The 13,275-nt window shown below is 35.0% G+C and overlaps 1 protein-coding gene across 1 annotated transcript in view; it reads left to right on the top strand.

Moving 5' to 3' along the window:
* The window catches only part of Tmtc2 (transmembrane O-mannosyltransferase targeting cadherins 2), a 227,531-nt gene that overhangs the window by 114,358 nt on the left and 99,898 nt on the right, over positions 1-13,275 (top strand). The window lies entirely within an intron of this gene.

Raw genomic sequence — 13,275 nt, 5'->3', positions numbered from 1 at the left:
TATCATTAAGCAGGATGCTCTGAAAAAATACAAATACCAAAAAAGAAAGAAAGAGCTTTTAGAAATAAAAATATGATAACATAAACAGAAAAAAATAGGAAATAAAAAGTATGAAAAAATACATTGTGAAAGAAATCACTGTGGAAGTCCCGGAAGGAACAGAAGAAGAATAGGAGATCACAACTCAGATTTGAAAGGTACAAATTGCTGTTTCTATTTAGAACATCCTAATATATCTTGTTTAATCACTTACAAAAATAATTGTTGTACCTTATGAAAATCATTCCTGGTACCCATCCTGATGGGATAATGTTTCACACAATTTTATGTAAGAAAAGAATTCCTATACTTTTTGTTTCTCCTACTATCTAAGCTTTTGTTTTGGAATGAAAATGGGAATATTTTAAATTAAATTGCTAAATGGTCACCTTCAAAAATAACTATAAGTTACAGATTTCTGGATTCAACCCCCCCCCAAAAAATGTTGGAAATGAAAAAAATTGAAGGATTAATATACATAATTCTAATTCTGAATATGCCTAGACCATGGTACTGGATATAGAAACCATGTGTCTTTTTTTTTTCAAGGCCGAATATTTTAAGTTTCCTATACCAAAAGTATAAATTTAAAGGCTGCTTTCTTCTTTTTAGAAGTTTTTTTAAAAAAAAAATACACAAGATTTAAAAGTTTTACTTTACAGAAACATATGGAAGAGAAGGAAAGACTCATGTATTACAATCCAAATTTTTAATTTTTCCCCCCTCTAAGAGTTTTATAGTTTCCAAATTGCTGATTAAATGAAATACAAACCCCATTATAGAATGGCTTAAACTAACAAGGCCAAAACCCCACAACCATCTTTAATAGTTTCTTTGTAAATTAAAGATTTGGCAAATTTCTGATCCCAGTGGATTTTTTTTTTGGGGGGGTTGTCTAATTATGGGTTTTTTAGCCTGGTAATATGCCGTTAACCTAACGTGAAATTGACAAGGTGGAAAATGCCACACATTTGACTTCTGGATGTTTTAAATGTAGTATGAAATGGAATTGGTTTCTAGTCTTAACAGAATAAGAATAGAAATGGAATTGTTGTGCGTTTTACCCTTTGGTCAAAAGTAACCAAAAGAAAACTATGTAAAATGGACTTGTACCTATAGTAAATTTGTACTATAGAGTAGGGTTTTTATATAAGAATTATATTTTTTATTAGACAAATTAGAGAAAAATGATTATTAGTACTTTTATTATAGTCAGTGGAATGATTCACTCAATATACTTTTTTATAAGTTTTTTCTGTAAGAATTCATGTAATATTTATAGTATTTAGAAAAGTTCAAAGGGATTTGGGTTTCCCAGAATGCCTTAGAACATTCTATAGATCATATCGTTTTTTTAATTCCTCTGCCAAAAATGTCCTTTTCCTTTCTCTGCCTGTTGAAATTTTATTTCCTCTGTGAAGTCTTGCCTGTCTCTCTCAAGCAGTTATATATATATTTTTCCCCTTCTCTGAAGTTCCTTTCACATTGCTCTGAGTATCATCAACATTAGCACTTCCAAATTGAATAGCACACATAAATCTGTGTCTGTCTTTTGACACTGGGCATGGGACAGGGAATAAGTCTTTACTGATCGTTTTATTTCTTTAGTATGTGGCATTTCACTGTCTTGTCTTTTTAAGTTGTTGAAGAGTTAGGTACAAGGCTTTTTAAAATACTTGTTTATCCCTCAGTTCCTTAATTTATTTGACATATTTATTTAGATTTATCACTCCATGCCAGGCATGGATGAGAGTGATGTACTGAGAGAGTAGACACAGAGTCATCTTCAGAAATGCTTGAAGGGGAGGGGACATAGAAGAGATGTGCATCTCCTGAATTCCTGTGCTTGACATGTTATTCCACAGAAGCTTGACAACCTTTAGCAAATATTATCTCCTTTCTATAAATGAAGAAACTGAGCTTCAAGGATTTGAGGAACAGTCCCCAAAAGTTACTTAACAATTTAAAAATAGAATTAAATCCAACCTCAAGGTTTTCTGAATGTGTCACTGATTTTCAATCTATATTAAATAATTTTAAGTGTGGAATTTTTTTCCCCTTGGTATGCCTGATGGCACTGATTAGTGATTCTTAAAAATAAGTCACTATGTCTCCCCTACCCCTTTTTAAAACTTATTTTTAGACTTTGCCTTTAAATACTAATTTAGTTTGTGTGGTTAAACACATTTTTTTTTTTATTAGGTGTGAGAGGTCATGAACATAGGACTTCGGTTTTAGGCTATCGTCACTTTTAGATCCTACATTTTACTTCAAATACAAATTTTCCAGGGTCCCCTGGGCAATACTTCTACATTAAAGTCACTAGTAGCCTCCATGCTAATACAGTTGGACCCAAGTGACATCTCTTTTAATTTATTTGGAACTTTCATACCAATGTCATGTCCAATTAAAATACTAAACACAAGCTGAGTTGGAATTGCTGTGCTTAAAATCGTGATTTATTTCTTGTTTGAACTTTGTTACCTAGGGCTAATGCCATGAATTTAAAATTGGACATGCATTAAGAAAGGAAGGAATAACATTTCCATTATTATATTTCAGATAATTCTCTAGTTGTTTCTAAAGCCATGTGACTTCTCTAGCTTTGTGCACATGCTTGCTTTTGAATTTTTTTTTGTCTTTTTTTCCTGTTGAGTTTATTTAAGCCAAATATTTTGCAGCTTTTGTGAGCCAATAAAATTAATATTGATTTAAATTGTAATAAAAACTACTTGGCTGTTAGCTTATTTTCCAGATTTAGGTTAGTAGGAGAGAAGGAAGGATATTGGAGACTCCGACAGTGATTCTTGATACAGAAAACCTTTATTTTGGCTACTGCATGGGAACAGTGAGCCAGACTTCTGTGTCTAGCCAAAGTTAATTGGGCTACATAAAACTCCAGTTGTGAAAGTACTTGAAGTTCCACAGAAAAACCCCATGCCGTAGGCTAAAATGGTGTCAGTGTATCTGAAAGGACAGAGCTGTCTGTTCCTATTGATCTTTTATTATTACTATTTAGAGTTGAGTTGTTGTTGTTTCTAATTTGGTTTTGTTCAGAGCTACCTTTTTTCAATTATGCTGGTTGACCAACATTGAGGTTGCTTTATATGTTTTATTGTAATCACTGTACAGCCATGTTTAGATTGGAGAGAGAGGAGTACAAAAGGTAATTTTCCCTATAGTTCTTATTCACTGATTATTATGCATATAGCCAAGTTGCAAAATTAATTCTTCGAGGAGCAAAGACATAATATCACACTTTCCATTGCTACTGAAATAGATGAAATAAAGAAGGAAGTTTAACTCTAGTGCAATATTCAGCTAAGTTTTATGCGGAGTTGCCTTATCTAAACTTTATTACTTACCATTTTAGAAATCATATAGTTATTGCTATATTATTTTTACTCTGACGAATAGTGAGTCTGATGGTTCATTTTTTAGGACTCCCTTCATCAATTCAAGATATTTTTTATCTAGTATCAATCTTATAAAAACTCTAAATCATTATGCCACTAAGTGACAGGAATCCAAATCTCTCTAAAATATCCCAGAAATGTATTCTCCCTTTTGTACGTCAGAAGTTATCATTAGAGATATTTTTCTTTTGCCAGATAGTCTCAGAAAAAAAAAATTTAAATGCTCAAATTCTTTGACATTAAAACCTGCATGAAAAAAATTATGGCTATTTTCTATGTAAATAAATGTGTTGCAGTGTTCGAAAAGAAATATTTGCTTTTTATTTATTTGTAAATGATATTATACTGCTTTTTAAAATTGCCCACATTTTATTTTTGTTATTTTGTTGGCTTGGTTGGTTAACTTTTGTATTTGGTCTATGGTTTTTATTTGATACAATTTAAATAGCCAGCCAGCTCAAGCCCTCATGATCCCTTGAAAATTCTGATATCCAAGTTTTTGGGGAGAGATAGCTGGAGAATTGACATGCCTCTTAAATAGAATGTGATTCTTGGAGAACTCAAATAATATTAGCTTTACAAAAACCTGCATTGGATACGTATCTGCTGTCTCCAAACTATGTCTCAGCTGTCTTATAATGCAAAGACCAATAGGGTATTTTCTTGACTTATTATAAGCATGGGATCACACATCGTTTTGTAGACATGTTTCTTTTTTCTAGTTTATAGTTCTTTATTTCTTAAAGTATCATTGATACACTGTGATACTTGACTAAATGACTTCCTGTCCTTAATTCTTTTAAGTATATAATATTATCATGTAACAAAGCATGAAAATATTTGAATGAGTTAAACTCTGCTTTTGTATCTTTATTTTCCTAACTTGATAATTTCTAATAATCTATGAGGCAGTAGAAAAATTGAGTATCTCTCCTTGTTAAAACAGTTTCCTGGGCTGGGGTTTTGGCTCAGTGGTAGAGCGCTTGCCTCTCGTGCATAAAGCCCTGGATTCGATCCTCAGTACCACATAAAAAATAAATACATAAAAATAAAGATATTTTTTAAAAAAGAAAACAGTTTCCTGGTTTAAGCATATGTTCACTCTTAGGGAAAGTGGTACAACCAATGTATATTTTAAAAACAAATGTCTTCTCACACATGGTTGGGCCAACTCTTTTACAAATGGAGACTGCCTTTATTTCCTGTAGCATCTGGATATGGGTGGATATGTGCTCTGCTACATAGCATGCGATTATTTTGCAGCAAACCCATCATAAGTTGAAAATATTATTAAATGAAAAATGAACTTAATACACCTAAAATACCCAACATCCTATCTTAGCAACTCAGTATACTGTAGACTAAAAGTTGTTTTGTCTTACAATCGCAGAGCAGACTGGGAACTGTGCCTTGCTGCCCAGTTTCAAGACAGTATCATACTGTGTGTTGTCTTAGCCCAGGAAAAGATCAAAATTCAAAATTCCAAATATGAAATGCATATTGCTTTAACACCATTGCAAAGTAGAAAAATAAGCGAAACCATTATAAGTCAGGGACCATCTGTATGTACCTACACTCACATGAATGTATATTAAGAATGCCGCACCTGTTCCACAATATTAAAGCAGTCATTTTTGCAGATTCATAAAGAGGTTTAGGAGCAGCCCAGCCATGCACATGTTCACCATCCTGTCAGATTTTTGTCATTTCTCATTGTTTACCTTTATTACTTTAGAGGCCTTAGATCTTGTGTATCGTGAAGCATGAGGCCTGCAGAGCTATAGATTACAACCTAACATTTATTAAAATTACATTTGTTTCAAACACAGTTAATTCTGGGCTCAGCACCATTTGTTTTTCAAAGTCTTGAGCTTCTAGGACCATGTGAACTTGCCATTCACTCCATATATCTCTGTCATAAATCCCCATAGGTTGCTTTCCTACCTTTTAAAGAGTTAAATATCATGCACAGTAGAGGGTGGCTCCTGGCCCTGTCTCTTCACTAGTCATCAACCACAGTACCTTCAGAGATGAGCTCATACTCCTCTGATTAGCAAGGTATCTGCAAACTAGATACCCATTTTATGGATAAGGAAGCTGAGGTTCACTCAAGGTAAATCCAGGTCTATGTCCAAAGCCTATATGTTCTACTGCCCCTTCTTTTTCCTTAAATGTAAGTTATGCCATTTAAATTACTCTCTAGCCTTTTGTTTATTATACTGTCACACATGTATGGTTAACTTCAAAATGCCTAAACATTTGCTTTGAAAAGAAATATTCATTCAGTTTTTAGATTTTCTTCTAATATAGTTCCTGAATGGGAAGGCATTTTCCATGCATGTCTTTAAATGAAAGAAATTGTAGCATAGCTATTGGTGGAAGAATTTAAGTATCTGTATGTGTGAAGTAACAAAAAATACTAAGTGAAGTTTAACAGTGAATTTTTAATTCACATGTGGTATGTATAGATTGCCTCAGATTTTAAGGTTTGAAGGAGACATTGTGATATTGAAAACTGAAAGGGGTGGGGATAGGTTCTTGGAAGGTCAAGTGAACTTCACCCTTGCCGGAGTGAAGTTCCTTTGACCTTCACTTGGTAAACATTAGTAACTGGTTGAAGACTGAATTGGAGCTGGAGCACCCAATCACTCACCTGCCTAGTAATTTATTTCTTCTCACATTGGAAAGGATAATTTTTTTAAAGGCTTAAAATTGCAGGATTCTCATTTCTAGGACATAATTGAGGCTGTTTGTCAAAGTGACAGAATGAGATACATTCTTTAGTGTACACTGTAATTCAGTGTGCATGGTAATAATGCTACTTTAGAGTGAAGAGAGCAATAGGTAATAGGCCTCACATCTAAATAGGATCCTTTGGTCAGTCTGACATTAGTCATGGGGCATAAACTTTAACGTACGCACTGACCATCATGTAAAGCCATGTATTATAATGTCATATGATAGGGAAATAGGTAGTGTAGATGTAGTTGATCAGTCTGAGACATTTTTGTCTCTGAAAAATAAACCTTGAAGATATTATCTACCATGCATTTTGTTCTACTTGTTATCTTGAGGGATGAAAGAGCAATATCTAGAAGACTTTCTGACTGCATCTGAAATTTACTTACTTTAAGCAGAAAATTAGTTATCAGGAGCCTAATTTTATGTTGTGAGATTTCTTTGCATACTTCAAAGAGATTAACTCTGCAGATATATAAGATTAAGTTGATACCTGTTGCTTTGACTCAAGATGCTTGCCCGTAGGGATTGGTTTTCCTCTTTTCCGTTTAGAATTCACATTCCCACATTCACCAAAAGTGGTAATTACCTTCTCCACTCCATTTCCACTTATGTGGAAGAGGGATCTTCATCTAGTCCCCCTTACCTCTTTGTTTTCTTTTTACATGTATAAAGAATGGTTCTGAGTTTGAAAAGTGCTATGGTTTGGATACAGTTTAAGTGTGTTTTCTAAAGGTTCTTGTGTTGGAAGATTGGTACCCAGTATCAATCTTGGATTGATATCTAGTCAGAACAGTAGTAGCTTTAAAATGTGGGGGTTAGTGGGATGTAATTAGGTTATTGGAGGGTACTGCCCTCAGAGAATTAATGTAGTTCTCATGGTACCCTGGTTAGTTCCTGTGTAAGGGTTGTTAAAAAACAGCAAGACTGATCACCGCCTGTACTCTGGCTTCTTGTCTTGCCATGTGATGTCTTGTTCTTGTGTCATAATACTGCCAAGGGTGCCTTCTCTGGAACTTATTACATACTGATTGGCCTTTCAGCCTCCACCATTGTGAGCTAAGTAAACCTCCTTTCTTTTTAAAGTATCCTGCCCCAGGTATTTTGTTACAGTGACAGGAAACTATATATTTGTTCTGAGTTTAAATATAACACTGATTCAACAAGAATGTAACATGTTGTAATAGTCAGTTCTGCACTAATGAAACATCTAACTCGGGGTACCTATGAAGTAAAGAGAAATTTATTTTGGCTCAGGGATCTGAATGTTCAGTTCTAAGATTGGTCACCAGTTCTTTTGGATTAGGCCTCAGTAAGAGTGGCATAACATGACAGGATTGTGTTTCAGAGCAAGAGGATACATCTTCAAGAGGAAATAGAGATAGAGATTGAGAGACTAGGTTCTCTTCATCCCCTTTGAGGGAGTATCCCTAGTGACCTAAGGCCTTCTCTCTAGGCCCCACCACTTAGAGGTATGCAGCATCTCCCAATACTGCCAATGTGGGGGCCAAACCTTTACATAGTGATCTTTGGGGGACATTCAATATTCAAACTATAGCATGTCAAATTTATGTTATTGTTGTTTGAAAAGGTCTAGGGTGTAGCTTGATGGTAGAATTCTTGCCTCGCATGTATGACATACTGGTTCAATTCTAGCCCCACACTGCCCCCCCCCCAAAAAAATAGAATAAAGAATAAAATGAGGGATTAAGAAATCAAGAATACTAAAAAGATTTTATGTCTTCTATTATTGCATTGGTAGTTTGTATTAAAGCATTATTCTCCAAATGTACAAAATACATTCCTAACATATATTCAACAGAACATTGAGATTCAGGTGTTTAGATATTCCGTGTGTGTGTGTGTGTGTGTGTGTGTGTAGTGTTGTGTTGTGGATAGCCTCAAAGATGCGAGGCAAGTGTTCTACCACTGAACTCATTCCCAGCCCTCGATGTTACTTTAAAACAATCAGGCCAGATGAGGCGGCACATGTCTGTAACTCCAACTACAGGGAAGGCTGAGGCAGGATTGCAAGTTTGAGGACACCTTGGGCAACTTATCCAGACCCTGTCTCAAAATGTAATGAAGGGTTGAGGAGTGTTGCTCAGTGGTAGAGTGCTTGCCAAGCCTGTGTGAAACCCTGGGTTCACTCCTGAGTATTGGGGAGGAAAAAATCAGTAGTAAAATTAGTATGGGAAGAGCTGCATATTGTATTCTCTTCTTAAAATATGTATGCATATCATCCATTAAATCTCTGAAAGCCTTTTTGCATTGAAGGCTCCATTTAGTATATTTATTATAGAACAATTTTTTTTTCAATTTGAACTTCTTACCATCCTGAGAGAAATAACTTCTGCTAAATGCACTTCAGGGAATTTTATAATATATCAAACTGAAAGGTGTCAGGGCATAGACAGTACAAAAATTCTACAAATACGTAGCAGTAAAATACACTTATTTTTTACCTGATTATCTGGTAGGCAACAAAGTTAGAGCAGGAACACCTGAGCTGTTGTTAAGTAGTAGTATATTTCTCATAAGTAATCAGTTTTAAATATCTAAAAATTTAGTAAAAATGAGTGTGTTTCTTTGCTTTCCTCTCTGATGAGTAGACAGGATAGGAGGAGAGTTCTAGAAAATCAGAAATACCATCAAGGTCAATATTTTGAAAGAAAAAGCTCTTATTTGTTTCAGGAAAAGATCTACCTAAAAATAGAAATATATATGAATGAGTCCAAAAATGAGTTCAACGAACAGTTGATAATTTTTTAATGTGTTCGCGGATGTATTTAGCACCTTCAGAATACTGGTGAAGCTCACTAACCTTAAGCTATATATTTTAAAGAGAGAATTTATTAATTTTCAATCAGAGGCAAATATACTTTAATTCTTTTAGTTCTTGAAATAGCATTTGTTGATTGCAGTATTTAAAATCTATTCCTAATAATATGGTATGTTATTTTTTATATCATACACTGAATAATACATGAAAGGAAACAGTTATAACTTTGTTTAAAGTTTTTAACATGCCCTTATTCTCCACATATAGCGTTCAAGTCGTTAATTTTTTGAATTTTATTTTACAAATTACTTTTTTTGAAAATCTTATCAAACATAAAAAAGAGTACTATAAAGGACGCCTATGTTTTTTGAACAGATAAGCAAATTTCTGTGGTATTTATGTCAGATTTTTAGTACAATTAATCTTAAGTTTTTAAAGGACATTTTAGGTTATAGAGCTGCCATGAAGTTGTGAAGCATGTTCCTGTGTGTCCCACACCCAGCGTCTCCCATATATATCAATATATTTTTGATGTAAACTTTTTAACATGCTGTTGCATTTGGTTTGCTAATATTTTGTTGACAGTTTTACATTTGTATTCATCGGGAGTTCAGGTTTGTACTTTTCTTCTTTGTAGAAAGTAGTGACTTTGTCCAGTGTTGACATCAGGGTAGTGCTGCTATCATAGATAATGCAGGATAGTACACACATAAAAGTTAATTTGGAAGCATAGCTTCCTCCTCAAAATTTTGGAAGACTTTGGGAAGTATTGGTGTTAATTCCTAATATGATGGAATTTGTCAGCGAAGCCACCTTGTCCTAAACTTTTCTTTGTCATGGATGGTAGTTAGATCCATGATTCATTACCCTTTATCATCATTGGTCTGTTCAGATTTTTATTTTCTATTTTTAATGGCTCAATCTAGCTAGATTCTATGTATTTGGGAACTTATCTGTCTACTCTAGATTATCTGTTCATGTATAATTGTTCAAGATTACATTTATTTCTGTGGCTTCTGTTGCAATATCTTTTGTCTCATTTAAACTTTTTGTTATTTGAATCTTCTTTTTCTGAGTCTTGCTAAAAGTTTCTCAATTTTATGTTTTCCCAAAAACCAAACTTTAGTTCTATTTGTTTTTTATTTTATTCTCTCTATATTCTGTATTTTTTTCTTTTTGAGACAGCTTAGCTGAGTTATCAAGCCTGACATCCAACTCCTAAGCACAAGTGATCCTCCTGCCTCAGCCTCCCAGGTAGCTGGGACTATAGGCAAGCACCACACCCTGCCCCTCTGGTTTCAGCAAAGTATTTCATAGGATTCCATTTTATTTCCTCTCCTAGAGTATCAAGAATAATTCTGTTAAATTTTTTATAGTGTTTTCCCTGGAATTTGGAGTAGGCATTTTAAATGAATTTAAGTACACCTTTAAGTAACACTAAACTGTTTCATATTAGCATGGTTACCTCATAATGGAGTATTGCACATTTTCATTTTACTCATATATACACTATAATCACCCAATAAATTAGTACTATTATTTTTAAAAATAGTTTTCTTTCAGATCAGTGAAGAAAATATATTTTACTGTACCTTCATTTTTTTCTTTCCATAACACTGTTTTTTTATAGATTCAACTTTTAACATATATCATTTTCCTTCTCCCTGAAAACAATTTTTTTTAACATTTCTTATAGGGAAGCCTGCTGGTAATAGATTTTCTCAGTTTTCATTTGCTTACAAAACCCATAGATCTTCACTTTTAAAGGATAATTTTGCTGGATATAAGTTTCATAGTTTCTGGGTATTCCTCTTACCCCAACATTTTGAATATTTCACTCTATTCCTCTTTCTAAATGGTTTCTGATTAAAAGTCTATTTTAATTCTTAGCCTTGTTCCTCTGTAGGTAGGGTGATTTTTCCAAGAGTTCCCATTTTGTCTTTGGCTTTCTGCTGTTTGAATGTAATATGCCTACATGCAGTGCTTTAGGAATTTATCTTGCTTAGTGCACTCTGAGATTTATGAATCTGCGGTTTAGTGTTTGTCGTTAATTTTTGCAGAGTCCTCCATCATTATTACTGCAGCTCAGCTTTCTTTCTTCCTCTTCTGATATTCCCGTTACCTATAACTGACATGTCTGGAATTTTCCCACAGGTCTTGGATGTTCTATGCTTTTCATTCTTTTTCTCCTTGCATGTCAGTTTGGGAAGTTTCTTTTGACCTCTATTCAAGCCCAACAGTTCTTTCCTTGGCCCTACTGGGGCTTCTGATGAGCCCATCCAGGACAATCTTGATTTCTTTTACAGAACTTTCAATTTCTAGCATTTCCTTTTCATTCTTTCTGACATCTCCCTGCTTTCATTGCCCGTCTGTTTTCTTACAGGTTGTCTATATTTCCACTAGAACCCTTAATAAACCATCGTTGTTTTAAGTTTTGACTAATAATTCCAAAATCTGGCTCATATTTCAGCATCTGAGTGGTTCTGATACTTGCTTTGTCTTTTTAGATTTTGAAATTTGGATTTTGAAATTTTTGGGTAGGATCAGGTCCTAGGAACCGAAAGGACGTAGGTTAATCTAGCTAGGAATTGGGCATTGTTTCATGTTTTTTGTAACCAGAGGTGCTAGAGGCTACACATTCTTGTAGTGTCCATATTTTTATTTCTTCATTTGCTGTTAGACTTCTTCTGATACTTTTTCTCAGACTCTATCCTGCAGCTCCTTCAAGTGTCTACACTGTATTACACTGGAGCAGCTCTGTGTGTGTGTGTGTGTGTGTGTGTGTTTGTGTGTGTGTGTGTTCTACAATAATTAAGTTCAATCTGAGTCTTTGGGTGGACTTGTTTCTCTGTCTTGTGACCCTCCAACATTCTCCCACTTGTATAGCTCCTTCCCTCTTGCCCTGTTAATGGAGACTAAAAGGAGAGGGAGGGTGATAAATGAAGAAGAATGCCCTCCCTATAGCCATGGGCAAAGGCTCTGGTAAAGCCTTTCACCTGACAGAGTCTGTCTTTGTTAGTGAGAAGACTCTATATAACTCACAAGATGATTGTTCCCCTTTCTTTGCCATCACCAGGGAAAAATCCTTTTATGGTTCATCACTATGTACCTACCCTCGTTCCTGGAGACCCTAGGACTGGGGCCCTGGGGAGTTTTTCTCTCTGATACTAATCCACACTCAGCCTCAAGCAAGTCTCAAATTTACCATTTTTGTGTCCCTAGTGGTTTTTAGTCTTCACTGACTTCTGCATCAGATGAGCACATCTCTGCTAAGGATTTCTAGAATCTCCTATCGTTGCACCTTTAGGGTGGCAGCTTGTCTTTCAAATTCAGTTCTCTGATGGGTCCAAGAAGAACCATTGAGTTTTCCAGTATTTTCTTGTAAGAACAGAAGTGATGGAGTTTTTATGACCTGATTCCGCTCTACCTACCTTCCTTCTTTCCTCCCTCCCATCCCAGAAAACTTTGTAAGAACTTATCTCCCCCTTCCTCACACTCTTGACATTCTTTCAGCCTTACTGAAAGCACTCACTGATCAGTCACTGATTGACTAATGTTACTGGCGTTGTTGTTAGCATGGTGCAAGCACACTGTTTATCTTGGTCTGTGTCTATATCTAGATCTGTGTCTGTGTATCAAGGAGAAACATGTCACATTTTCCTTTTCCCATGGCACAAAATATAATGTATGGTAGATGATCAGTTTTGTTAGTATTTCAAAAGTATTGAAATAGATAAATTTGATCACAAAGCCTGAATCCCTTCTTGATGAGCACTCTGTCACCTTGTTGGGGGATGGACCTCCATGAACATTAGTTCTAGACTGCCTGACCCCCTTCCACCACTTAGCAGCTATTTGATCTTGAGCAACTTATCTAACACACCCACGCACACACACTATCTATTTGTCTATAAAATGGGAGAGAGGGTTGCAGAAGTTAAATGAGCCCTTACACCTGTATTACGCATTTAAAACTTTGCTTGGTAGGCATGTTGTAAGATTCTAAGGACTCAATAAATGGTAACCATTCACAAGAAAAATATTATTGTTACTGTTATGTCTTTGCATGACAGAGGACATGGTTTATTATTTGACTGTGGCATTATTTGTAGTATTCCTTGTTCAGCCTCATCAACCATCAGGCCCCACAATATTCAACTTCTGAGTGCCAACTGAAGGATATTATATCCATTCATACATTATCTTTTCCAAATAGGCTGCTCCCTTGTCCCAGAATATCTTTTTCTCTCCATAGCAAAGTCCTAACCACCTGAGTTCAATCCACAGTATTGCAAAAAT

Source organism: Marmota monax, unplaced genomic scaffold (assembly GCF_021218885.2).
Source record: "Marmota monax isolate L192 unplaced genomic scaffold, Marmota_monax_Labrador192_F-V1.1 WCK01_AAM20220418_F8-fsc00036, whole genome shotgun sequence".
NCBI classification, from domain to species: Eukaryota; Metazoa; Chordata; class Mammalia; order Rodentia; family Sciuridae; genus Marmota; species Marmota monax.
This window is presented reverse-complemented; position numbering and strand designations above follow the sequence as displayed.